Source organism: Carcharodon carcharias, chromosome 10, assembly GCF_017639515.1.
Source record: "Carcharodon carcharias isolate sCarCar2 chromosome 10, sCarCar2.pri, whole genome shotgun sequence".
NCBI classification, from domain to species: domain Eukaryota; kingdom Metazoa; phylum Chordata; class Chondrichthyes; order Lamniformes; family Lamnidae; genus Carcharodon; species Carcharodon carcharias.
The window spans coordinates 120,569,671-120,594,880 of NC_054476.1; positions in this window are offsets into that span (position 1 = coordinate 120,569,671).

The window sequence follows — 25,210 nt, forward strand, 5'->3', positions numbered from 1 at the left end:
TGTCTATAACACATGGAGTGCAGCTGTTCAAGAAGGTAGCTCAACACAACCTTCTCAATGGCAATTAGGGATGGTCAGCAACTTCTGAACTTGCCAGTGATGCTCAGATCCAATGTAGAATTAAAAAACAAGCTTAGTCAATTGGGTCTTGCTCCTGGCTGGTGCACCTGCTGGAAGGTTGGTATCTGCAGATGTCGCAGGATAGGATCGATTTTATCTTTGACACTGCTTTCTAATATGCTATAAGCATTTACAAACAAATAAAAAAGAGTTGGGTTGGGTACTGACCTTGCAAAAGTGGAACTGCATCAGAAAGATAGCAAGAGTCTTGTATGTATCTTGTCTATGGTAGTGAAATCGCTTAACAGCTGAGAGGAAGAAGCATGCACTAATTATTCATTTCCTACAAATTGAATTGCTTATTTTTAGAAGGAAGGCACATTAAAACAGACTGACATATTAAATCAAAATGACTGAGTCTCACTCTTAAACAACTGATTTAGGACTGATGTTTCCCCATGGCAGTTCATGGGAGATGCAACATTTCATGTCAGCTGATGAGTGCTTAGTGAGAATGCTGACTAAATTTTACAATTTCTGTGCTTATTAGACAGCAGGGATACAATTCAAAGTTGTTTTTCTTTTCCTTTTAATAAAATATCACATTATGTCCCTTGTAGAACAATTTGAGGTGCAGTAGGCTGTTTGGATCTGTGTCAATTTCATCTGCTGCGATGTGCATCAAGTTATGAGTACTGAGGTTGAATAATGAACTAGTAACAGTTGTAGAGTTCATAAATGGCTGTGCGTTGACTCAGAGTTCCAGCTCTCTACCTTTGATCCGTAACAAGGTGTCTTAAAATGTACAGCAGGAGCCAAAGAAGCCAACCTGTTAAAATGATAACTTTTTTACCACTATCCATTTTGCACTCACTGTATATTTTTGTTGTTCTACAGTACATTTAATGCTGCTGGCCTTTGTCTTCTTTCTTTAGGAGCTATACTTGGCAACAATCCAAAAATGAATGGCAAATGTCAACAGTATTAGCATACAAATTGTGTGACCCTGAAACTGACTCACCCCCTGCCTAACGGTAACAGTCTTAAATAAAAACAGAAAAGGCTGCAAACGCTCAGCAGGTCAGGCAGCATCTGTGGAGAGAGAAACAGTGTTAACATTTCAGATCTATCACAAAACTATCATATTTTTCAAAACAATATTGCATGCTTATGGGTGAATGTGGGCTGGTTCTGTCTGTGTGACTGATTTAATTGAATTAGAGTCAGATAGACTGCAAGGTTGAAATTATCAGAAGAGTCAGATGTAAAAAGGGTGTTTGAAATGCTAATGAGTGAGCTAAAGCATAAGAATCAGTAGATAAGATGCAAATTAAATTTGTATTTTAAGATAAGTGGGGAGTTGTTTGATTTTCAAAGGGATGGTAGGATGTTTACAACTAACAAAAGAAATAGGGCAAGGTTATTACATTTATTTTCCCCAAAAGGAAAAAGGCTGTATGGATAACATGAACGATTTTCATATTATGGGAAAAGTAAATTTCCAAAGGCATGTAGAACAATGGGATTTTACACATTAAAGAGAGAGCAACATATATAAAGAAGGATGAAAGGCTATTTGGGTTGTGGCCATATAATAACTTGAAAGGTACACATAAGACACAGACTTGGGAGAAGCCTTCACCATTCTGAAGAAGTGCTGCTCCAGTAACTAAAATTGTGTTAAAAGCTTTTGGAATTCCGCTGTCGAGTGGGTACTGTGGTAACCTTGCTGCATTGCCTATTTAAGGTTAAAATCTATTTTGGACAGTTGCCTTAAAGCGGGTGTGTGGTTGGAAGTTATGTTCTTATGAAATCTTAGATGTATTATAATATCAAGTAACTATAATCTTATGTATGTGCTTGAATTATTTTCTTTTGTTAATAAAGGTTTTAATTTAATTTTTAAAATCTCAAAAGATGTTAGTGTGCTCATTACTTCTGATTTCAGTGCACAAATCTTCTTGCAATAAATACAAATTGCAAAACCATTGTGATAGTGTAGCCAAGTTTTCCTTGTGGATTTGGTCTGCCTGGCATATATCACCTGCCACATCATTGCAGTTCCTTGACCTTAGATCAAAAGTCTTAATATCTGCTGGAAAGTATCTTCATATAACAGTGTGGTATTTCATGACCATCATTCTTTAATATATCTTGTATTCTTCCAGTCTGTCTAGATCTCCTGAGCAGAACATTATGGCCTTGCTAAGCCTGGGTTCCAATGCTTCCCAACAGTGCCAGCCAATGACAGAAATTGATCATATGGAAAATCACACCCAAAATCCACATCCCGTCACTAGAACTCCAATATTTATGTCACTGGAAGCAAGGTTGATCTCTTTAGTTCCTAGGTAAATGTCTGAGAACTTTAATTGCAGGGCAGCTTCTGGCAAAGTTCCCCAAGGCAAAGAGGAATGCACTGGACATTATAATCAGTTACAACCCTGAGTCTTTTATAAACAGTATGGTTTCATATTACTGTGTAAATTTTATTTACATATTCTTGATATTTTTTAGTCTTTACTGTAAACTGAAAGTAAACATCCTAATATAATTTTTAAAAACTATACATGAATTGTTCCACGATTTTTACTCCAACTATGTCCCTGTTATCACAAAACAATAATCCACTCATTAACATAAGTACTATTCTTGCACAGGTAAATCTTTACTGGGCTTTATTTGTTAGTTACAAGACCAATCAAAGCAATTATTAGTTGGCAATTAATAAGAATAGTATTTTCTGTATAAAATAATCTCAACAGTAACTTACAGTATTTATCCATGAATGCAGTCAGAATCAACACCACTATTTGGGCACATCAGGTCCTGTTCTGTTGAAGGGTCATGAGGACTCGAAACGTCAACTCTTTTCTTCTCCGCCGATGCTGCCAGACCTGCTGAGTTTTTCCAGGTAATTCTGTTTTTGTTTTGGATTTCCAGCATCCGCAGTTTTTTGTTTTTATATCAGATTTAATGTTAGTTCAGGGTAACTAATTTGGTTGCTGACATTGTGCATCAGATGGGAAAAAAGGAGAAATGACATGGTGAAGGGTAACTTTGCTTCTTTGAAGAATGTACCTCTCTAATGCATTCATTTACTTCCTGTGGCTATGACAGTATTGTATCCCTAAGGGACATAGAAATACAGGCAAGAATAACGGATTAAAAAAGATCTTTTCTATCCAACCAGCCAAGGAGGTCAGTTTGCACCTCCCCCAACCACCCTCGCCCCCGCCCCCCCACCTCCGCCCCACCTCTTTTGCTTCCAACTTCTTTAATGTTGAAAAGAGGAACCTGATTACTATTCCTTCAGCAACGTCCTTTCCTCTGATTGTGTTGAATGCATTGTGTGGATAATGCTAATGTATATGGTTAGGCATATTCCCCTGCATTGGTGCTGATGATGGTCTGCACTTCAGTAGTGTTGACACAGTGCTTTTTTTTTCTCTTTATTCTTTCATGGAATGTGGGCATTACTGGCAAGGCCAGCATTTGTTGCCTATCCCTAATTGTCCTTGAGCTGAGTGGATTGCTCAGCTATTGCAGGGGGCAGTTAAGAGTCAACCACGTTGCTGTGGATCTGGAATCACGTGTAGGTCCAGACCAGATAAGTACAGCAGGTTTCCTTCCTTTCAGGAAGGACGTTAGTGAACCACATGGGTTTTTGCAACAGAAAATTCCTGATCACATCGCCGAGACTAGCTTCATACAGTATTGAATTTAACTTCCACCAGCTGCCTTGGTGGGATTTAAACCCATACCCCCAGAGCATTAGCATCAGCATTACTAGCCCAGTGACATTATCACTATGCTGATAGAATTTTGGGAAGACCTTGGTGCAGGCAATACCTTTAAGCATAGTTGTCATGGTCAAACTGTGAAGTGCATTGCAAGAATCATAATTTGAATTCACTGAGACACTAAACACTGGGGGGAGGGGGGGGGACGTCAGAGAATGTCTGTGTAATGTTAGCAATGAAATCATTATGGTTAGTGCCTCATTAAATGTAGTGGACAAAAGCATTTTATACAGTGTTGTACTAATAATAGGTCATTTGTTTTATTACCCATTTGGTGTAGGATGCTGAGAGCAATGCATATCTAATATCATGCCTTAATCTGGTTTTTTCTCAATTCACCCTAATGAGACTAATTTTAGAACAATTCAAATCAATGCTCTGGATTTAGTATTTGTCTCTAGATATTAAGGAATAATCCATTCATCTCATTAGAAAAGATGCACAATGTCACATGATATGACATGGCTGCATAAAGCCCACCTCAAGATGCGCCGTTAATTATTCTTAACCTGCCAAACAAGGGCTTAGCAATATCCACCCTGCAAATTTTGACAGTTACTTTGAAGGGAGTACACCAGATGATCTGTGGAATATAAATAATCAGGAGCAGGTGGAGAAGGCAAAGGAGGAAAAGAAACCAGCTGCCTGGAGAGTGAGCTCATTTCCATTGTCTGCTGAACAAGGCACAGATGTTGACCTCACACACTTAACCTTTTTTAAAAAGGATACTATCTGAGCACAATTGATTGCAGCTGGCCTTGGACAGTGTGCCTGGATCGCTTTCAGCACATACTGACTAGTCTAGGAGGTTCTGAATGTAGGGGGTTCTACTGGACAAGATCAAAAGGCTGCAGTTCACTTGGTGCTATTTCCTTCCAGGGCCATCTGCAGCAGAGCCCCACACCCCATGGCAGACATTGTAAAACTAATACTAACATCTCTCAGAACTGCATAAACTGTTGCCATATGCAGGCCTTAGGCTCAACTGTCTCTTGCCTCTTTGATAGGCTAGAGAATGATATGGATGGGGGCTTCAGTAATGCCAAAGCTGCCCTTAGGCAGGATTTTGCACCTTGGATCAGGATTCCAATGTTGGGGTCAAATGGGGGCCTCAGTACGAAACAGTTACCCAGCAGTGATTTTCCCCCAATTTGGCCAATTAGTGGCCAGAGGGCAGGCTCACCATCCAATTAAGGGCAATGGGTGGGCTTTTAAGCTAGAGGACCAATAGGAAGCTTTCCACCACTGACGGAGCAACAGCATGCCATTCAGCTAAGAGAGAGACAGTGCATCTCCATTTTGAGGCTCCCTCTCTCCCATTTTTTACACTTTTAAATTTAAAAATGTCTCCAGCAGCCTGGCCATAATTATGGAGGCAGAGTTACCTCATTGGGAGACCGAGTAGACCTTAAAGTCTGTCTGGAGTGCTGGCCATTGGCTCTGCCATCAGAAGGCCACCTCCAGGAGCAGGCCTAGACCCTGTATCTTGGGTAGTGGGGGGAGTGGGGTGTTGCAGGCTGACTGGAAATTCCATTTGGCCTCTGACATAAAGACCTTTGGCCTTTAACCACCATGAATTGGCTATGTGCATGCAGGTGGGTAGCCCTGCCGTCTCTGATCCCACCTCAGGAAAAATGACCCGGCAGACAGGTGGGAGATGTGAATATTTGTGCCTGCCCATCTCCGCATTCACTTGCATTGGTGCCTAAAAATCCCGCCCATTGAATCTGCTCTCGTGCATGCAGGTTGAAGCGGCAAAATCTCTTAAAACATGTTGGATTTGACATATACACCGATGACATAACTAGCTTTCTTGACCCTATCACTGCATCTGATTTGCATCTGGCATCTAGGCTGGGATTTTCCGGTCCTGCCCACCACCAGGATTTCCGGCCCCACCAAAAGTCAATGGACTTCTGGTTGGTCCACCGCATAATCCATAGACAGCAGGGCTACCCACATGGGTCTCGTCACGGCAGGGTCAGGAAATCCCAGCCCCAGTATTGAATAAGTAGAAACTTCCTCCAAGTAAACAATGGGAAGATTTAAGCCATCATCTTCAGTCCCCACCACAAATTTAATCTCCCTAGCCTTGAATCTATACCCTTTCCTGTCCACTGTCTCAGACTGAACCAGACTGCAACCTCACCATTCTGTTTCACCCGGACTTGAGATTTGGATTCCATCTCCTCTCTGTCAGAAGAATGGCCTAATTCCATCTCTGCAACATTACCCTCTTCCACAGCTGCCTTAACCGATCCGCTGCTGAAACCTTCCTTTATTGCTTTGTCTTCAATAGCCCAGGGGAAATGTGGCAGTGGCAATAGCTGTGCTACATGTATGGCAGGTTGGCTTGCACTCGCTGCCATACTTCCAGGGACCTTCCACTGGATGGCCCAGGTACCTGCCAGGCTTAGATGGGATCTTCATTACTGTATGCAAATTAAGGTCCTATGAGGGTCATAGGATTCTGACGCAATTTTAATATTCTACTGGAAGGAGCATGTATCATGGATACTCTGCTCAGTAAAGGCTGGCGGTCGACAGGAGGAGGCCTGAGAAGGTAAATGTTACCATAAAATTTTATGCTGGCTGTGCGGGCATGTGCACAATATTTCAGAAGTGCCGACGCTGACAATTTAAGCGGGCAATTAAGCCTATTAAGGAAGCAATGGGGGTCAATTTTAGGTGGCCTGTCCGCTTTTACAGTTGGTGGATGGGCCAGTCGGCCTTTACATTTTCGCTAAAACCTTGATCCAGGATGGCTTGAAATGTCTGGGATGAAATATAATTTCAAAAAGATATCTGGGGACTGATGTTTTTTTGAGTTCTGCTGTCAGGTACTTGAATGTGTCGCATAGACACAGTTTGCATTTTTTTTCTTACCATTTAACCTGTCCAGGTCTACAGTTCCCTGAGGTAGCTCCACGGCAGCTGTCTGCCTTCAAGGAGCTCACTAGAGGCACCCACCCGCACCCTCACTTTTGTTGGTGCCCTCCCACCTTGGCAGTGCGCTGAGCCTTTCTCAGCACAAGTTTTGCGCTGGCTGGCCATTAATTAACCAGTCTTCGTGAAATTGCACTTGGGGGCTGATCGTGGGCGGAAGCGCATTTCACGTCCACTTCCGCACCCACCGATCATGCGAGCCTGACAAATGTAAAATTCAGGCCGTTATCTTTGTGGGGACATGGGGAGAAGGAGTCTATAATAATGTGGAACTGCTGCCACTCGAGCTTTCTCTGTTCAGCCCTTATGTTATTGCACCGCCTACCATGGCCATGAAAATATTACACCGGCCTGCAGCCAGTGAATGGCCATAGGATGCTTATTCGGGGAATACAGCTTGCTGAATGTATGGTGAAAAGGCCCAGTCTTCAAAATGGACAGGACTTCCTGATTTAAGGATTGGACAGGCAACCCACACATTACACTGGCCGTCTGTCACAGATTTAAAATACACCTTAATTACTCTCATGTTAGACCTTCCTCTCACCCTCCTCTCACCATTCACTAAAGCTCATCTCAAACTCTGCTTCAAAATTCTATACAAGTTCCATTCCCTAATACTTCAAATTTAATCTCATCTATGTCCTTGTCCTCCCTATCTCTGAACCCTCCTTTAGCCCTACAAGCTTTGAACTCCCTATTCTTCCTATTCTTGGTTCTTGTACAATCAGCTGCCTGGGCCTAATGCTCTTATCCCTCCTTAAACTCCCCTGTCTTTCCAGCTCCCTCCCTGCCTTTAAGATCTGTCTTAAATCCCACCTCTTTGGCCAATTAAGCCTTTTGTCACTAGCGTTGTCAATGTTGCAAATGTATTCATTCTCAATAGGCTAACAGCCTTCTGCTCCCAAATGTTCCATGTGCATTTTCAGTCACACAACCAACCTGTGTATCCTACAGAAAGCAGTGCTGATGCACAACACTTTGGCTATATTGAAGGAATCTTCCAGACATATCATTGAAATCATTATTTCGCCAATTCTGTGGCATGGTGAATGTGACTCTCATAAATGTACGAACATCATTAAATCTTTGTTCAGCAGGTGTTAATGAATATTGAACAAGTGTCACAGGCCAGGTTTGGCAGTGGCTGGTCTTGGAACCAATTGCACCTTTCAAGCCTGTGCGAATGCATTTTGTTTTAAAGTGTAAGCCTTAAATGTGTCTTGGCCCTCAAATATGAAGAAAACAATGATCAAAATCCAGAAAGGTGACGCTTAACGAAATCTGGATTTGCATCAAACCTTTCCATTTGTACACCTTGGAGTAACAGCCCTGGTTCCTTGCAAAGTATCATGGTGGTCTGATTTTCATAAAGCAAAGAGCAGCCTATTCTTAAAAATCTTGTCCTGTTGTTGCTGGAAAACATTTGGCTGCAGCAGATGTTCTAAAACTTCCAACAATAATGATTTAAATTCATGGCTTTTTTAATTGCCAGACACAGCCTGTGATCTAATATCATAATTATGCCACCAAATTTGCCACTGTACTGCCCTCTATTTAGACATCTGCGAAATTGTTTTGCAAAGCTATATATGTACTAGAGGGCAATCCCTGGATACAATGGTCAGGATTTTCTGGCCCCATTGTGGGTGGGACCCGGCGCCCCAGCCAGACGTCCGTTGACTTGTGGTGGGACCAGCAGTTCGCAGCGGAGGGCAGGTCCGGAAAATCCGACCCAATGGGTTTACAATGGATCAGCTTCATGGGGATGATATTATGAAATCATGCTGCCAGGAAGGAGCTATGCCCATTGTGAGCATACATTGGGAAGTTTTCCTTATTTAATCGAAAACACTTGGGAGTGTCAGTCCAGATTTCCAATATGTGTTTCCAGCAGGGCAGCTCCCTATTGGAGGTGGGATTCCATAAAGTCGGTGCCTGACCACCCACTTCTGTGAAGCCCACTGTAATATTTCATCAGACAAACAACACCATGCAAGTATGGAGTGTTGTTGCAACTGTATTTATGCATTATAATTACGCACCCTCAACTGGTAGGATATTACTGGTGGCTTTCGCAGATACTTACCCAAATATGCCAGTACTCCTGAACTGCTATTCATTTCAGACATCTATATTAATAGCCAGAGTCAAGACATTAGTGACAACTGGAGTGGAAAAGTACTGAATGCTGGGCGGCTGCTCTGCATTGCTTTCCAAGAGAATGTGGATGACAGCTGCTAATACTGTGTAGTAAGGACTAGTTCCAGCCTCTTTCTAATGCATAGTTTTCCCATTAGCCACCTTGTGCTGTGAATATTTAAATACCTTTGTATAAAAGTCACTGAAGATTCAGTTCATATGTATCAGACTGCCGAGTAATCTGATCTAATAGTGAAGAACTAAGTCAGTAGCAAAAAAAAGAAACCTGCAGACTATACCATGTCTGGGTTTACTCTATGTGGACTAAGCTTTGCAGTTTCTAAAAACATTTAACATTTTTTTGTACATGTTCTTTAGGGTTAGGGACCAGCCTCATACTGCTTCCATGACAGAAAGCTCCTTGAGTTTTTTTGTTGTGTTAAAGATGATATATAAATGAAAGTTATTTTTGTTGTGTTTCAGTCCAATCAAGCACTGTTCCTTAGCCAGAAATTGGTTTAATACAAAATTCAACATTAAACGTTAATCTATAAATTTCCTCGCTCAATCTTTTCTGCTAGTTTCTCTAAGCCACCTGTTGCTGAGAGTTGAAGAGGCTGATTTCAGAGTGGCATCAAAAGATCTCGCACAGCTCCTCTGAAGAACCTGTTCCAGATCCTGCTCTGGAATCAGCTGGCCCGCAGCCTGTCGGGGAGATCAGCTAAGCCAACTTCAGAATGGCAGAATAGCCGAAGCTGGTTTCTCAGTTAGTGGGAACTCGGTGCAAATTCCTGACTCAACACACTGCTACCCTGCCCCACTGTTTCCTTTCTCCTGTGCAAGGGAATTCATTTGATGTATGTTGTCATTTTGTTAGGGCCAATGCATCGTATCTCACGGGATGACAAGCTGAGGTATGAAGGAGATTGTAGTGAAAGCCATGAGTGTTATTACATTGCAGGGCAGAAGTTCCACAGGATATTTTGTTGCATTGTGTTACTGGGAAATTGTGTAGGTTGTGTATAATTCAAGGATTTATCAAGGCCTCCATAGGACACTTTGTCCATCGACTAAAAATATGTGCTGACATGCAGTCTAATTGGTAAGGTTTACGGTTATTCTTACATACTTCATTATGAGGAAAGGTTAACCTACCCAAGAATTATCCGTTCCACAAAGCCTCTTATACTCGTTAAATGTTTTAAATGAGATTATAGGCGCCAACTAAACAGGATTAAATGCAGAGCATTGGCAGTCAAAAGCCATTATTTATTTGCATTTATCACAGCCATTTAAAAATAGTTGTTCAGCTTTGCTTCTTTGTTTAGTATTTCTTCTGCTATTTTAGCACAGATTAATGTCTGGTGATCTTGTGGGTTTAATGAAGGGCCACAACCTTGCGACACTTAACTGCAAACCATCAATGGGGTGTTGTTTACTAGCAGAAATCGCTTGCAAATCATATTCCCCAGAGTGAAGGCTAACCGACAATTTACAGGCAAGTCTCCTGTTTAAAAATCGAATGAAAAAAATACTTTTGTGAAATCTCACCAAAATCTTACATACTTTTTATGAGAAGTAATGTGCCAGTTTGCATCACTTTCTGGTGATAAAACTATTAATCCTGATGAATGACTGCTGTTGTGATTGGGAAGCAGTTACTTTGAAGTTTGCTTGGGCCTGCATTCGAGGAGTGATCTGCATGTTGTCTGGAGAATGAAGTGTGTCCATAATATAGGAAAAAGGTTGTAGATGGCAAAAAGGACTGTGGTGCTGACCTACACAGGGCAAGAGTGCCCCCTGACCCTTGACTTATACTGAGTTGTAGCCAATCACAGCCGAGGCAACATTCAGAGTATCCCTGGTTTAGCAAGGAGTCACAAACCAAATCATCTGGCGTACCTCTCAACATTACCCAAATGCCCTCTGCTGGAAAGTATGTGTGTGACTGTCAGGTGAGGCCAGGACTGGACTTTGCTGCAACAGAAACTTGGGCTGCATTTAATGTTGCACTCGGAACTCCCTCCCCCACAACTCCAGCAATTTTCCCCACAGTCATTTAATGGCCATTGGGCTATTATTGGTTTTAAGGTGAGACACCCTCCCTCATTGGAGGGGAACCCACCCGAAGTGAGGGTCTTGGGGGGTCCTCCAATGGGCCTGGGGGTCTGTTGAGGAGGTACCGCACCACATCCCTTGCCACCGCCAGCTCAAGCAGTGAAAGTTGTCAGGCTGGATGCTTAGCTTGGGTCTGTCTTGCTACCTAGTGTTGACTGGACAAGGCCCTTAATTGGTCATTAACTGGTCACTTAAGGACCTCAATTGGCCGACGACAGACAGGCTACCCAATGCCTCCCCTGCCACTGGTAAAACTGCAGCAGAGGCGGGGGTGAGCAGCCCATTGCCCTTACGGCATGATACCCAATTTTATGGACTGCCTATCTGCCAACCTGCTCCTGGGGTTGGGTGGTGGGGGGAATAATATCCAGCCTATAGAATCATAGAATGGTTTCCTCACAGAAGAACACCAGTCAGCCCGATGTTAGCCATCATCTTATGATAACGTACATTCAGCACCGTCCATTGCCACATGAAGGTTAGTCACTTGGGTGAGATGCAACAGGGCTGCTTTTAGGAGAGAATGGCTAAAGGAGGCAAATCAGATGAAAAATTAGATAAAAATGAAACTATTCAATTCATATGGTAAGGACAGTCAAACTAGAAAAGGCAAAACTTATTCTGAAAATATTTCACTGACTTGTGAAACTTGGAAGGTATCTGCTCAGTGTGATTCACAGTGTGTTTGATGGAAAGATTTCCAAGTGCAGTAAATAGGCAGATTATCGTCTTTTAAAAAAAACAAAATTCTCTCCCTGACTTTAGATCAGCTGATAACAGTTTTGGCTTACTGCTGGTGATGAGGCCATCTTTAATTACTGTAGACAGCGAGCACTGTCAGGAAATAATGACTCTCTGACCCAAACAAACACTATGAGGTCAATGTGTGATCTAGAAACTGCCTCATGCAGGACATTTAGCAACACTGACAGGGCAGAGGTCAAGCACAGTTTATGTACTTGTACAAGACACCAATCTTAAGAAAATTCACTCCTGTATAATGTTACTTTCTGTACATGTCAAATATCAATGTTTGCCACAAACATTCAGGTGATTCTCATCTTTTTACTAGACAGTTACTGAAAAGGAAGTATGTGCAAGGGTTACAGCAAGAAGGCAGGAGAACGGCACTAAGTGAATTGCTCATTCGGGGAGCTAGTGCAGGCACGATGGGCCAAATGGCCTCCTTCAACGCAGTAACAATTCTGTGTTTCTATTTGTGTGTGTGTTTCCCTGGGACCCTCCAAAAAGGTTTCCAACTGTGAGTTAGAGTCAGAGACTTTGGATAGTTCTAACTTACTTACCTGAATAGTTACCCAAATGTTAGACAGAAAAATCCTAAACTTACTCCTGGGTAACTATGCAACTGACCCGCCCGGCCCTCCCCCAATCGCTCACACTGAACCACCCTGACTCCCCCCTCGACCCCTTGATAGAAACATAGAAACTAAGAGCAGGAGTAGGCTATTCGGCCCTTCGAGCCTGCTCCACCATTCAATATGATTATGGCTGATCCTCTATCTCAATGCCATATTCCTGCTTTCCCTCCATACCCTTTGATGCCCTAATATCAACTCACCCTGACACCCCAATACCCCATGACCCCTGGTTAACCCCCGACTCCTCTCCAACCCACCTACTCACTCACCCACACTACCTGCCTACAAACCTACCTACCCACCATCCAACCCACCTATCACCCTACTCAGCTGCCACCCTATCCATTTACCTCACCCAGCTACCCACTTACACATGCATTCACTCCCCATCCACTGAGGGGGTTTTTCTGCATCGTGCCTTGGAGGTCAGAGCCGATTCGATGTTCGCAGTAAGTGGGTATTTTTCTGCCTGATCAGCATCGGACACAGGGGGAAGAATATTCTGTTCTGGAGACTAAGGCTGGGATTTTCTAGCCCCGTCGTGGGAGGTTCCGAGGCCCAGCCAAAAGTGCATGGACTTTCAGCGGGACTGGATGGTCCAGGCGGTGGGCGGGGCTGGAAATTCCCACCCTAAATCTGATGGTGGGTGGGAAAACCGACGTGATTCCCATTGGGCAGCAGGACAGCTGAACATGTGCGTCCTTCTGCTATTCGGCTCACTGGTTCCATGAGGACCTCGGCGAATCTCCTGGCAGGGTGGCCAGGAAGTGGCCCGTCTCGCCGTGACCTCATAGCGTGGAAGGTCCAGGCACTATGTGTTTAAACAGCACCCCGGCCAGACAACCACTCACTGCAGGCCAGGTGCTCTGGATAAGACAAAAACAAAAACAAAAAAACTGCGGATGCTGGAAATCCAAAACAAAAACAGAATTACCTGGAAAAACTCAGCAGGTCTGGCAGCATCGGCGGAGAAGAAAAGAGTTGACGTTTCAAGTCCTCATGACCCTTCGACAAAACTTGAGTTCGAGTCCAAGAAAGAGTTGAAATATAAGCTGGTTTAAGGTGTGTGTGTGGGGGGGCGGAGAGAGAGAGAGAGAGAGAGAGAGGTGGAGGGGGGGTGTGGTTGTAGGGACAAACAAGCAGTGATAGAAGCAGATCATCAAAATATGTCAACAACAATAGAACAAAAGAACACATAGGTGTTAAAGTTGGTGATATTATCTAAACGAATGTGCTAATTAAGAATGGATGGTAGGGCACTCAAGGTATAGCTCTAGTGGGGGTGGGGAGAGCATAAAAGATTTTAAAATATTTAAAAATAATGGAAATAGGTGGGAAAAGAAAAATCTATATAACTTATTGGAAAAAAAAGGAAGGGGGAAACAGAAAGGGGGTGGGGATGGGGGAGGGAGCTCACGACCTAAAGTTGTTGAATTCAATATTCAGTCCGGAAGGCTGTAAAGTGCCTAGTCGGAAAATGAGGTGTTGTTCCCCCAGTTTGTGTTGGGCTTCCCTGGAACAATGCAGCAAGCCAAGGACAGACATGTGGGCAAGAGAGCAGGGTGGAGTGTTAAAATGGCAAGCGACAGGGAGGTTTGGGTCATTCTTGCGGACAGACCGCAGGTGTTCTGCAAAGCGGTCGCCCAGTTTACGTTTGGTCTCTCCAATGTAGAGGAGACCACATTGGGAGCAATGAATGCAGTAGACTAAGTTGGGGGAAATGCAAGTGAAATGCTGCTTCACTTGAAAGGAGTGTTTGGGCCCTTGGACGGTGAGGAGAGAGGAAGTGAAGGGGCAGGTGTTGTATCTTTTGCGTGGGCATGGGGTGGTGCCATAGGAGGGGGTTAAGGAGTAGGGGATGATGGAGGAGTGGACCAGGGTGTCCCGGAGGGAGCAATCCCTACGGAATGCCGATAGGGGGGGTGAAGGGAAGATGTGTTTGGTGGTGGCATCATGCTGGAGTTGGCGGAAATGGCAGAGGATGATCCTTTGAATGCGGAGGCTGGTGGGGTGATAAGTGAGGACAAGGGGGACCCTATCATGTTTCTGGGAGGGAGGAGAAGGCATGAGGGCGGATGCGCGGGAGATGGGCCGGACACGGTTGAGGGCCCTGTCAACGACCGTGGGTGGAAAACCTTGGTTAAGGAAGAAGGAGGACATGTCAGAGGAACTGTTTTTGAAGGTAGCATCATCGGAACAGATGTGACGGAGGCGAAGGAACTGAGAGAATGGGATGGAGTCCTTACAGGAAGCGGGGTGTGAGGAGCTGTAGTCGAGGTAGCTGTGGGAGTCGGTGGGTTTGCAATGGATATTTGTGGACAGTCTATCACCAGAGATTGAGACAGAGAGGTCAAGGAAGGGAAGGGAAGTGTCAGAGATGGACCACGTGAACAATTTCTCCTTCAACTCCTCTCATTTCCTCCAAATAAAAGGTGTGGCTATGGGTACCCGCATGGGCCCCAGCTATGCCTGTCTCTTTATGGGGTATGTGGAACATTCCTTGTTCCAGTCCTACTCCGGCCCCCTTCCACAACTCTTTCTCCAGTACATCGATGATTACTTCGGTGCCGCTTCATGCTCTCGTCGGGACTTGGAAAAATTTATTAATTTTGCTTCCAATCTCCACCCCTCCATCATTTTCACGTGGTCCATCTCTGACACTTCCCTTCCCTTCCTTGACCTCTCTGTCTCAATCTCTGGTGATAGACTGTCCACAAATATCAATTACAAACCCACCGACTCCCACAGCTACCTCGACTACAGATCCTCACACCCCGCTTCCTGTAAGGGCTCCATCCCATTCTCTCAGTTCCTTCGCCTCCGTCGCATCTGTTCCGATGATGCTACCTTCAAAAACAGTTCCTCTGACATGTCCTCCTTCTTCCTTAACCAAGGTTTTCCACCCACGGTCGTTGACAGGGCCCTCAACCGTTTCCGGCCCATCTCCCGTGCATCCGCCCTCACGCCTTCTCCTCCCTCCCAGAAACATGATAGGGTCCCCCTTGTCCTCACTTATCACCCCACCAGCCTCCGCATTCAAAGGATCATCCTCCGCCATTTCCGCCAACTCCAGCATGATGCCACCACCAAACACATCTTCCCTTCACCCCCCTATCGGCATTCCGTAGGGATCGCTCCCTCCGGGACACCCTGGTCCACTCCTCCATCATCCCCTACTCCTCAACCCCCTCCTATGGCACCACCCCATGCCCACTCAAAAGATGCAACACCTGCCCCTTCACTTCCTCTCTCCTCACCGTCCAAGGGCCCAAACACTCCTTTCAAATGAAGCAGCATTTCACTTGCATTTCCCCCAACTTAGTCTACTGCATTCGTTGCTCCCAATGTGGTCTCCTCTACATTGGAGAGACCAGACGTAAACTGGGCGACCGCTTTGCAGAACACCTGCGGTCTGTCCACAAGAATGACCCAAACCTCCCTGTCGCTTGCCATTTTAACACTCCACCCTGCTCTCTTGCCCACATGTCTGTCCTTGGCTTGCTGCATTGTTCCAGTGAAGCCCAACACAAACTGGAGGAACAACACCTCATCTTCCGACTAGGCACTTTACATCCTTCCGGACTGAATATTGAATTCAACAACTTTAGGTCGTGAGCTCCCTCCCCCATCCCCACCCCCTTTCTGTTTCCCCCTTCCTTTTTTTTCCAATAAATTATATAGACTTTTCTTTTCCCACCTATTTCCATTATTTTTAAATATTTTAAAATCTTTTATGCTCTCCCCACCCCCACTAGAGCTATACCTTGAGTGCCCTACCATCCATTCTTAATTAGCACATTCGTTTAGATAATATCACCAACTTTAACACCTATGTGTTCTTTTGTTCTATTGTTGTTGACATCTTTTGATGATCTGCTTCTATCACTGCTTGTTTGTCCCTACAACCACACCCCCCCTCCACCTCTCTCTCTCTCTCTCTCTCCGCCCCCCACACACACACCTTAAACCAGCTTATATTTCAACTCTTTCTTGGACTCGCACTCAAGTTCTGTCGAAGGGTCATGAGGACTCGAAACGTCAACTCTTTTCTTCTCCGCCGATGCTGCCAGACCTGCTGAGTTTTTCCAGGTAATTCTGTTTTTGCTCTGGATAAGATGTTCAGGATGGCCCTGAAATGAAAACAACTTTGACCCACTTTACAACAAACCCTCCCTGGAGATTCTCCTCCAGGCTGTCCAGGTAAGGCCGGAGGTCCTCTTTCCGAGGCATGGGAGCAGGACCATATCAGCCTGGGAGGAAGTCACTGGGAGGGGGTTAGTGTCCTTGGGGTCCAAAGAATGATCACCCTGCAGTGCAGGAAATGGATGAATGATCTGCTGCGCTCTGGCTGGGTAAATGCGCTGTCCAATCATTTCAAACTCACACTCTCATAAGGGCATCAGGCAGTCGGGGATGACAGGCACATCCAGCAGATAGGACATCAGTGCTGAATGTGTGCCAGCCACTTTAAGCCCACCGTCTCATATTAGGTCCAGGACAAATAGTTTCTTAATCACTTACTGGGGAGAGATCGGCAGCTACAATAGGCATGCCTGCTTCTGAGCTGCTCATCCACCCACTGGGATCACAGCCAATCCTCCTGTCTTTCTGCAGGACAACATAGTCCATAACAAGGGAGAACGTGCCAAGTCCAGAGGTGGCACCCTGGAAATCCGTACCCTCTCAAGTTTCGAAGAACAAGCTGCAGGGCTGGCAGGAGAGGAGAGGGATCCTGCCCATGCGGAAGGCGAGATCGGCCTCTCCCAACGAGCTAGTGAGGATGCATCCAGTATACATTGACAAGATGCGAGCAATGACTTTGAGCGATCTTTAAATGTATGTGCCTACTTAGTCGATCACTAATTCTCTCTTTTCCCTATTCCAGGTACCAGCAAGAAAAGGGGGAGGACATCATCCTCCACACGCCACAGCCCCAGCCCCCAGCCCACCTCTGAGGAGGAAGTCACAGTACCCTCAGAGGACACACCGTCACTGAGTTCACCTGTACTCTCCACCAGCGCAGATGCACTCACGTCGGTGGGACCTAGTTCTAGAGTAGGCTCATGTTCATAATTTGGTGGTCACCTCACAGACACGGGTCCTCAGCTGGCGGAGTCAGTGACAGATGAGGTCTCTGACAAACTGAGGACTGCTGGAGACCAGGCCCCTGCTGAGCCTCTGGACTAGGCCCTAACAGACCTCTTGGAGATGCAGAGACAGGCAGGGAACATCAGGTGGAATTGTTAGAGACCGTTGGCAGACTGGACTGAAGGATGTAGGTGCCCGTCCACGTTTGGTCTGCAGTCGTAGCTCGAGCATGCAAACGCATCAAAATTTCCACTGGAAGGGTAGCAGCTGCCTTGGAGACGCAGGCCCAGCAGTTTCTGCCGAACTTGCACTCGGACCGGCACATCATCTCTCCAGCCATGGGAGCGTTTCAGCAGCAGCTAGGTGAGAGTGGGACAGGGCACCTTGACCTCCCTCCAGGTACCTCTTCTCCTGAAGGACTGAGGGAGATGCCCTCGGGCACTAAAAGGGTGGAGGAGCATCAACCAGGCACCCTGGGGGCATCTCCAGGACACTCGAAAGGTGCCCTGCCACTCCACCTCCCCTCTGCCAGTGACCCCATCAATCCCAGCAGGTCAGGCCGAGAAGAGTGTACCTTAGCATGCTGGGGTCCTCCAGGCCTCGGGCCACCGAAAGGACGCCCGCCAAAGTCATCTCAGACAACAGGGCAGAGCAGTCAGAAGGCTGCCTCCAGGTCAGCTGCGATGTCGGGGCTGCACCTCGACGTAATATTAAGGTTAGAAAGATTAAGAAGTATTGAATGTTCACTGGTGACATGTGTGTTCACTCATTGTATATAGTTTTCACTTTTGTAAATATATGATGAATCCATCCATCGCCGAGTCTCATGGATTCCATTTCTATTCAATTGTCTTCAACTTTTCACAATCATTTAAGGGTCCAGAATGTTGCTCGCCAATGTAGTCCCATCAGGATCTTCAGTTGCATAAATTCTCACACATTTTCACCCTAGTGAGGAGTCTATATTTCCACATCTGCAATATCAGACAATGCACATCATTTGTGACACTGCTGCCTGGCCAATACATGTCAGCCAATATATGCAGGAAATCATCCTTTGGCCTTGGGAGAAGTGTTCATCGAGGTTATTGTTTTAACTGCTGCTGATGGCACTGATGTCTGTTATTTGTGAATGGCACAAGTAGTCGTTGCAACTTACGTTAGATTTGCATGTCCAATAGTGTTGTTTAGATTGGCTTTTACTGTGTGAGAACCTGTTTTTGAAACAGTACTGTAAATCTTCAAAGCCAGAGACTTCCATGCCTCTCTGCAGAAAGATGTAATGTCCACGTTTAAGGTTGAATGTCGTTCCGTGATGATTTCTCATTCTCTGTAAGCAAGACACTAAAGTAGGCAAGTAAGGATCCAATAGACATCTTAGAATTGACTACAAGAGGGGTTAGAGTGTTAGATGTAAGAGGTGTGCATTCATCTTGATGAAGGGCTGTTTCCTGAGCTCCCACGGATTTATTTGGACCTGTACAGATCCTCAGTGGGGCTTTGAGTGGTCTTTTGGTAAAGGCATAGCACTCAACTCAATGTGGAATTCATTGCATGACAGTGCTCTCATTGACTTGGGATCTACAGACAGGAATGGCCTTTGTGAGCTGTACCATCTTGAGGACCCTGGTGCTCTCGATGTGATGCAAATGCAACTCTCTTAAGGCCTCAGCAGTGTCCATGCAGGAAAGAATTACTCATTGGCTGTTGTGTCAATAACGACTGCTCAAGGTTTTGCTCTAATGCAAAGGTCATCTAGGACAGAGACTTGTCAGGCTTCCGACAATCGGGGGGTCCTGAGCGGCTGCACCTCAGCAAACCATTTCCTGGCGAGGCACTCTCAGTGAGGACAATGCAAACAAACATCGAAACTTTGCTGCGTGATCCAGATGTTAATGGTTACTGCTGCATGATGTACGAATGGGACATATGGTGCTGTCATGATGCTACTCCATCCGGTAATAGATGAAAGAATGATAGGTGTGGTCGTGACACCTCATTGAGCAGCTGTCAGACTGGTATGAGTGCATCGCTGTGTCATTTGGAATTCCAGCCATTTAAAAGTTGCCATACATACTGACTTGATGAGGCCCTTTGTGAAAGTACTATTCTATGTGGAGTTGCTAAAGGACATGCACTAAGGGAGTGCTGTTCAGGTTCCACAGCTGCCATATGATGCCAAGGTTACTCAGTTAACCGTGGATTAAGCTCTTCCAAGGATGATCCCATCATTATGGTACATAGTGAGTAGCGATATTTCCATAATTATTATGAGAACACTGAACCTTTGGGAGATTTTTTTGCTGAGATTGAAGGTTATGGGACGTTCCATGCAGCAAAGGCTAAAGAAACTAACAATAGTGAGAATTTGCCTCCACTTGACTCCTCCTGGAATCTTGTAGCTATCTGGTTGTCACGGCCACGTCTTCTGCATCATTCCTGTGTGATGGCTTCTTCATGTGGCTCGTCTACATCCTCACCCTCTTCAGATCCATCCCCTTCAGTGTCCATCTTGTCCGAGGAGACGTCTCGCCCCTGTACTTCTCCCTCAGGGAACATCCCCCCTTTTGCAACACAAGGCGATGCAGGGTATATCAAACAATGATGATGCAGGACACTTCCTGTGATGAGTACTGGAGACCCCTGCCTGACTGGTCCAAACATTGGAAATGCATCTTCAGGAGGCCAGTTGTTTGCTCTAGCAGGGACCTGGTGGCAGAATGTGCAGTGTTGTATCTCTCTGCACTGTGTGGATGGTGAATGACGTCATCAGCTAAGTCTTCTGAGAGTACCCCTTGTGCCCAAGGAGCCAATCTTGTAAACATCAAGGTCCTTCAGAGATCTGTGGCACCTGCGAGTACTTCAAGATGTATGAGTCGTGAGACCTCTCTGGCTACCTAGCATTCGCTTGTAGGGTGTGCCTTTCTGTGATCACAAGTTAGCTGGATGTTCAGAGTGAATCTTTTTTAATTGATCAATCTCACTGATTGCTACCAGGGAGCTCTCAAGGCCATATACGTGCAGTTGATGGTACCCTGCACTTGCAGGAAACCAGAGAACACTGCAAATCCAACAGTTCTGGCAGCCTGGCTTGCAGCATTGGAACTGGATATACTAGTGAGCTTTATTGAAAAGTGCATCAGTCACCTCCCTTATGCATTTGTGTGTCACCGACAGGCAGATGCCTGCATGCTGGATTGGTGACTTTGCTTGCTGGTCTCCAATCAGAGCAAAGGGGTGGAGAACTTCACGGTGGGCCTCTACAGTATCCAGTAGGCATCTGAGGGAGGTGTAGCGAAATTTGGGGACAGCATCTTTCCTCTCTTTGGCAGCCATGACTTTGCAGCAGCTTCTGATGCCTTAGAGAGCACTAGCTCTGTGCATGGATTACTTAAGATCTGAGGTGACAGTGGGGCAGGTGAATCAGAGGCCGCATGTTTCCTGGGAATGCCTTATTAACGTGGTGGGATGCGCTGGGATTGGGATGAAAAGCTGCCATTGCGGCCAGCGGTAAAATGTCCGCACCCGCTGCCATATTTGTGCAAATCTGCGACAATTCTGCCCTTTGTTTTTTAATCCAATATCTGACTCCATAAATTGCACTTGTAAAATGTGAATCACAGCTTTGTTGCCCCTTTCCAGAATGTTCTGTTAAATCCATTACTTTGGCACTGAGACTAGCTATTCGTTGATGGTAGAATTTCTCATAACGAGCACTTGCCTTTGCTCAGCAATAACACTTCGTGCTCATGATGCCACAATGATTTCCTTCCCATATCACTGCACTTTCCTGTACCATATCTATTCAGGGAATGCCAAGCAGATGATAATGCTGGGATTTCCTGCATTGCTTCTACTGACAGGTTGATGGAATGGGTGGACAAGTGGCAGGTAAATTTTAATACAGGGAAGTTTGAAGTGATTCATTTTGGTAGGAAGAATGAGGAGAGGCAGTATAAAATAAAGGGTACAATCCTAAAGGGAGTGCCAGATCGGAGTGGCCTGGGCATACATGTGCACCAATCATTGAAGGTGGCAGGGCAGGTTAAGGGAATGGCTAATAAAGTACACAGGGTCCTAGGCTTCATCAATAGGGGCATAGAGTACAACAACAAGGAAATTATAATAAACCTATATGAAAGTCCGGTTTGGTCTCAACTAAAGTATAGTGCCCAGTTCTGGACACCACACTTTAGGAAGGATGTGTAGGCATTAGGGAAGCGCAGAAAAGATTCTGTCATGTGTGTTCAATGACCTCCTCTTGTACAGTACAGAGTGTCTCCAAGTGTTTCTCAAGCCCAATAGTTCTTAAGTTTTACTGAGTGCACCTGGAGACACTCCATATCTTTGTGACTTCCTGAATATTCTTAATTTCTACCAGCTCTCACATCATGGAGGTTCTGCACAATACTGTCCATGCCTGTTCTAACCTTCTACCTCTGACTTCACCAGTCTCTCTCACTCATCATCTAAAATCTATTTCAAACCACTTCCCATTTTGGAGCAACGATCAGTTTTGTTCCTCAAATGTTCTCACAGCCATCCAGCTATGAAGGAAGACTAGGAAACTTGGGAAGTTTTTAATTCAATGTTGGAAAAGTTTGGGGGAGGAAGTCTGAGGTTTTCAAGTTTTCTCAGAGGCAGTGGTTGTGGCTGGCAATGCCATACCTATTGCCCCTCTCTCATAACCCTCTAAAGGGAGAGTGAGCTTTTGCTTGAACCACTGCAATCCCTGTAGTGAGAGGTTTTGAGAGGGTAAATTGTGAAAGATGCCTCCCCTTCATTGGTGAAACAGCAAAAACGGGGCATAGATTCAGGATTATCATGACAGGAAATCTGGGGAACATAGAAGAAATGTTTTTACAGAGAGTATTTTAGCATAGAGCACTTTACCTCCGAATGGATGTTGAGGTAGACTATAAGACTATTTAAAAGTGAATTGCATAAATATTCGGAAAAGGAAAAATATTGAATAAAATGAGGAAAGGACAGGGAAATGCAATTGCAGTGATAGCTCCAGTTGTAGAGGTGGGATCAGCACTGGAACCATGGGTTGAATGGTCTCCATGTTGTAACTTCATGTGTAGGTTTATTTTTGCATCATACCTGAGATACAATTGAGGGTACACAAGAACACAAGTGATAGGAGCAGAAGTAGACCATACAGCCCACCAAGCCTGCTCCACCATGGGGCTTAACTGGTGATTTAATTCAGTCTATAGTCTCAAAGAACAAGGACAACATGACAAGCACAGCTTTATTTTAACAAGTTGTCTCCAAGTACAAAAGCACACTCATTGGGCTCTTTGTTTTTTTAAATTTTGCTATTTTTAATTAACACATTACAAAGTACAAAATATACTGTCTTTTGTTTGAAACATGAATTAATTTTACTTACAGTACATAAAGTTTCAGTTTCAGCTTAGGACTAGCGAACAAAAGCGTGCGCACATTCTCTAACACAGAAAGAAAACACTAGTTCCAATTGAGCTTTTCTGTTCCATCTTTCCTTTGAAGGCTTTTGCTTATCATTTTTCAATGTTCATTATAATTAAGAAAACAAAATTCTAGTTTTAAACTATACTCTTGGACTAGATTGGTGGCCATTTCAAAGCAAACCATCATTAAAAATTTTAAACTGACTATAGCTGTTGCCCGACAAAAAGTGTGGCACGTATTTTTGAACAGATATTTTTGTTCCAATTTTGGTAAAGGTTTACATTCCAGGCCGGCTTGATAATGCTGCAAGTTAAGATGTTTTACTTCGCAACCCGGTGGTTGTGGTTTCAAGCCTTATCAACGTATGGCCTGTTCTACTGTGACATGTTTAGCAAGTAGTTTGCTGGGCTGAATCCTGGTTTCCTGTCCAGTCAGTAGGTGCTGGTGCCAAAATTTTGTGAAGAAAAGTTACACATATTTGACCCCTGGATTTCACACCTCTTCTCCCATTAGAAAAATCACCTGATGGTGGTTCTTAGCATTCAGTGAGAATGTGGTACTTGTGTGGTGGAAGAATCAATCGTCCATTTAACATTTGGAATTTAATGGATTTCCAGGATACTTGTAAACTGCCACTTGTGTTGCGTAGGTAAAAGATAAACCCATAACCATCTATTTCATTTTTAAAATTTCATTCTTGAGGTGTGGATGTCTCTGGCAAGTCCAACAATTATTGCCCATCCCCACTTGCCCTTTGGCAAAAATTCATAAAAGAAGGCTCATTCAGAGCAACGATCTTTTCATGGTCTTAATGTTTTTCCATTAAACTAAGCAAACTTAATTTTGGGAGCACAGTGATTTCACTACATCACAAAATAATCTGGTTTGAACTTCTGTGATGATAGTTAAAAAAAATAAATTAATCCCAAATCTCGCCACTTTGTGAACCATTCCATTGTAATGTACGTGCTCCTACTTCAATTGTAAGGTACTACAATCAAGTCCTGCTGCAATAGAACACACTTAAAATAGAATTCTGTTTAATAAGATGTTGATAAGTGCTACATCTTGCCAGAAGTGTATAAACCCTTCACAGTTAGGTTCCTAATCATTTCCTTTGGTGCAATTAGTGGATAAACTAGAGGACTCTTCCTCGGGCTAAAAATCACATACAGTGAAATTTGCAGCTTTAACTACTATTATTTACATAGTTGCTTTATCTCCTTGAACTCTGTAGAGGTGATTCTGTGCTCACAAAAGTGTGCATCTTGGGATGTTGCTGATGCAGCGCCTGTTATTTCTTGACATCAGCTGCTTTCAAGCGGTGTGCCCCACATGGCATGCCAATTAACAGAATTGCCTTTACAGTTCAAAAAATATAAACGTGTGCAATTTTAAGGTCACGTGCCAACGGTAAGTTCTACAAAGGCACTTAAAACCAATAGAAAGCATCAAAAATGCATGAAAATCAGTGTTTCACACCAATAAAATATCACATTGCCATTTAGAAGGGCATGTTTTTAAACTTCGTTTTTTTAAAAAAAGCTCGTTTCTGCCAATCACATTCTCTTTTAATAAGCTAGTAGTTAAAGCTACGGTATCAGCAGAAATCCAGCAAAGGAATAGAGGAGGAAAACACCAATTATAATTATATACTAATCCAAATCCAAGTGCACCTTATAGGTAATTATCATCAATCTATAGTTGTGACAGTCTTTGTTATTAAAACATTCAATAAACAACACCAGAAAGCAACACAGAAAATGTTGCTCAAGGATGTTATACATCATATTGCCTGATGTTTTGTGTAGATCAAGAGTTGCCAGTATTCTGATGGCTTTCCCTGCATTTCTAGCCCAAGAGTATATTATACCTTAACAAATAGTGACTGCTTTCAAAAAAAAACTGATGTTAATGATAGACAGTTTCTCTTGGCAAAAAAGAGAATCTTTTGAACTAATCTGATGTACTTTGCACTATTGCTTGCTCTGCCTCAACACCATCAGACAACACATGACTTTTAACAGCACCTGCTTATTTAGCAGTTTGATCACAGAATAAAAATCCTTTCTGATTTTCTTTAATGGTATGTTTCTCATTATTGTTAGCCATTACTATTAAAGGTTACTTATTGTACTAGTGGGGCTAAGGGGAAATGATATCCTGCAAAAGCTTAATCTGACAGCATAAAGCCTTTCATTTATGTTTGAAATATATCATTGGGGTAGAGTGTAA